Consider the following 3,983-nt stretch of genomic DNA (forward strand, 5'->3'; position numbering starts at 1 on the left):
ACGAAATTAACAGCAACCTGCCTGGCTGCATCTGGCTCGACTATTTTTACCTAAATTGTTTACTATCTCTGGTTCCCTTTTCGGTCTAAATATTATCAGATTGAAAAATTATCACGGAGAAATCGTTTAAAACGAAATTAACAGCAGCCTGCCTGGTTGCTGCCGGCTCTGCCTCATTTTACCTAAACTGCTGACTATCTCTGCCTGCATTTTCGGTCTAAATTCTATGAGATTGAAAAATTATCACGGAGGAATCGTTTAAGACGAAATTAACAGCAACCTGCCTGGCTGCATCTGGCTCGACTATTTTTACCTAAATTGTTTACTATCTCTGGTTCCCTTTTTGGTCTAAATATTATCAGATTGAAAAATTATCACGGAGAAATCGTTTAAAACGAAATTAACAGCAGCCTGCCTGGTTGCTGCCGGCTCTGCCTCATTTTACCTAAACTGCTGACTATCTCTGCCTGCATTTTCGGTCTAAATTCTATCAGATTGAAAAATTATCACGGAGGAATCGTTTAAGACGAAATTAACAGCAACCTGCCTGGCTGCATCTGGCTCGACTATTTTTACCTAAATTGTTTACTATCTCTGGTTCCCTTTTTGGTCTAAATTCTATCAGATTGAAAAATTATCACGGAGGAATCATTTAAGACGAAATTAACAGCAACCTGCCTGGCTGCATCTGGCTCGACTATTTTTACCTAAATTGTTTACTATCTCTGGTTCCCTTTTTGGTCTAAATATTATCAGATTAAAAAATTATCACGGAGAAATCGTTTAAGACGAAATTAACAGCAACCTGCCTGGCTGCGTCTGGCTCGACTATTTTTACCTAAATTGTTTACTCTCTCTGGCTGCCTTTTTGGTCTAAATATTATCAGATTAAAAAATTATCACGGAGAAATCGTTTAAGAAGAATTTAACAGCAGCCTGCCTGATGTCCTAATTACGGTAAGATTGAAAAATTATCACCAAGAAACAGTTTAGGAAGACATTATACCAGGCTAGCTGGGGCGGGCTCTGTCTCATTTGACCTAAATTGCTAACTAAGCCTGCGCTTTTGTCCTAAACTTTGCAAGACTAAAAAACTATCAGAGAGTAACCCTGTGAGACTCAGCTCTAAAATTCTGTAGCTACTCCTGCTGGGAGAGCTGTTTGTGCCATGGAGCTAAATGTCTGGTCTGTGCCTGTGAGAGAGGATTGGGATGGATGGGGGGGAAGGGTTGCAGTGCCCCAGCCCTCTGGGGTTATGACCTGGGGTATGCTGCAGCCTTGGCGCATGCCATGCTTCAGGCCTTTGAGAGAGTGCTCACCTAGTGAGGGTTGTGCTTCCTGCCTGGAAGCTCTTCCTAGGCAGGTGGCGGGCTTGGCGGGCTCGCCCTGGAATTCGGATTCTGGCAGAGTGCAGTGCCAGCCTGGAAGCTGGTCCCCTGCCTTCTGTCCCGGAAGCCGGAACCCAGAGGCTCTGGTGGGAGAGGAGGACCAGGCGGAAGCACCACCAAGCAGGCTTGCCCTGCATCAGCCCCCCTGCCTCTTGGATCCCCAGCCGGGTGCTCCACCACAGCAGGAAGCCCAGACCTCTGACCCGGAGCACCCAGGTCAGTGGGGTGGGCCTGCAGCCCCCAGCTGGTGGAGAAGAGTCCCAGGTTTGTCAGGCCTCCTGGACCTGATTTGTTGCTGCCAGGTGTTCTCCTTCCCACCTGCCTGCTGCCCTTCTGTCTTTGGCCCCAGGGAGCCTTAGAAATAACAGGCGCCTTTGGGATACTGCTCCCTCCCTGCAAGCATGCTCCTTTCTGAACCCCTCCATTTTCAAAATAAAGACGCACTGACAACTGCCTAACGTTCCTGGTCAATGTTTCAGTTATTTTGTGCTTAAAAGCTTCATTTACAGAGCAGAGCTGGGGGCGATGGTGCAGACCTGTACTTCCTGCACCTTCAGAGGCAGGAGGAGGCTGCCTGCAAATTCCAAGCCCATCCACCCAGGGAGACCTTGTGGTCAATCCATTTTTAGAATCGTAATATCTCAGGCGAGAGAGAGAGAGAGAGAGAGAGAGAGAGAGAGAGAGAGAGAGATTTAAGAGCACTGTCTGTTCTTCCCAAGGACTGGGGTTCAAGTCCAGCACTCAGAAGGCAGTTCACAAAGATGCAACTCCAGTTCCAGGCGAGGAAATGAAATCAAATGAGTGACTTGGAGTCCCCTCCCCCGCCCCGTTCCAGGCCCTGGCTTGAGGCACTTGGCCCCGCCTGTGATGCTTTGGCCACCCACGTCCTGGCGCCCCAGTTGCCATCGCAAGCCGGCTTCTGGACCCCAGGGCCCCGCCTCGCTCCCCATGGGGCTCCCCGCCTCTGGCTCGGGAGCACCTGCTGCTGTCGCAGGGAAGGGTGCCTGCAGGAGTCTGTGTGGTCCCTGGAGGAACCTGAGCAGTGCCTGGAGGAGCCCATGCAGCCAGAGAAGGTGCCCCTGGTCCGTGGTAACAATCCCTATTCCTCATTTGGAGCAACTCTAGACAAGGATGATGAAAAGAATTTATGGAGCATGCCTCATGGTGTGTCCCACACAGAGGCAGATGATGTCAGGATTTTGTACAATCTGATAGTCATTCGTTATCAGCAGACCAAAGACTCAGAGCAGTGGCAGAGACTCAGCTATGATTTCTAATAGCCTGAGGCAGATTCACAGGGAAGTGAGAAACAGATGGAGGTGAATCCTAGAAGCCTTGGGTTTTCAAAGGAAAGCAGATTCTGCTGTCAGTGGCCAAACTCAGCACCATGGCTGATTCTAAAACCATGAGAAAAGCCCTAGAGATGCTTCCATCTTCCCAGCCAGCTGGGAGCTCTAGGAGAGCTAGCCCTTGGTCATGGACTGTCTCATTGCTCTTGATGCTGCCAAAGAGTTCTTTAAAATTGCCTGCCGAACTTACCCAAGTAGCCTTGGGTCCCTTGCCTGGTCGATGGCCAGAAAAAACTGCACTACCTTCCATTTTCAAGTCCCACAATAAGAGCTTAGGGACAACTGAGTGGTGGTGGTGCATGCCCTTTAATCCCAGCACTCAGGATGCAGCACTCAGGAAGGAGAGACAGGCTCCAAAGCTATGGAGAAACCCTGTCTCTGAGGGGGCACGGGGGTGTAGGAAAACAATTATTGGGGCTGAAGAGATGCTCAATGGTCAAGAGCACTTGCTGCTCTTGCAGAGAACCTGGGTTTGGTTATCACACCTACATGGCAACTTATAACCATCTGTAAACCCAAGTCTCAGGGGGTCTGATGGCCACTTCTGGCCTCTGAAGGTACCAGTCAAGGTTAGAGGACAGCTCTGTGGTGGTGGTTCTCTCCATATTTTTATGGGCTTTAGTGCACAGACCTACACACCGGCCAAATATCCACACACATATAATAAGAATAAAATAAATATTTTTCTCTGTGCTTACACCTGGAGGAATAAGCACAGTCTCTACCTGCAGAACTATGCCAGCGATTCTTAGAGTGCTGAGGAGATGCTCCTAGAGCAACTGCATCCTTGGTGCCAAGGACCACACATCCATCCACATGAATGTGGCCAAAGGTCACAGGCAGGTTTAATAGCCAGTTTGAAATCACGCCTTTAATCCCAGCACTCCGGAGGCAGAGCCAGGCGATCTCTGTGAGTATGAGGCCAACCTGGTCTACAGAGTGAGTTCCAGGAAAGGCCCAAAGCTACACAGAGAAACGCTGTCTCAAAAAAACAAACAAATAGATACATAGATGATAGATAGATAGATAGATAGATAGATAGATAGATAGATAGATAGATAAAATAAAAAAAAAAAACTATGCTATCTGTGGGACCAACTTCAGGATGGGCGAGTTGATGATTCTGTTCTCTGACTGGCTAACGCTGATGGTGGTGTCTCAAAAAGCTTTTGAGGAAATTTCCAGAGGAAACTGAGAAATATTTGTCATAAGTAGTAAGAAACCAAATAAAATAAATAATAAATTA

General features: G+C 48.0%; 1 pseudogene; it reads left to right on the forward strand.

Annotated features, from left to right (window-relative positions):
* Nucleotides 1-2,434: 2,434 nt before the first annotated feature.
* LOC118596169 lies at nt 2,435-3,013 on the forward strand (annotated as a pseudogene).
* The last annotated feature ends 970 nt before the right edge of the window (nt 3,014-3,983 follow it).

This window comes from Onychomys torridus, chromosome 15 (assembly GCF_903995425.1).
Source record: "Onychomys torridus chromosome 15, mOncTor1.1, whole genome shotgun sequence".
Lineage (NCBI taxonomy): Eukaryota > Metazoa > Chordata > Mammalia > Rodentia > Cricetidae > Onychomys > Onychomys torridus.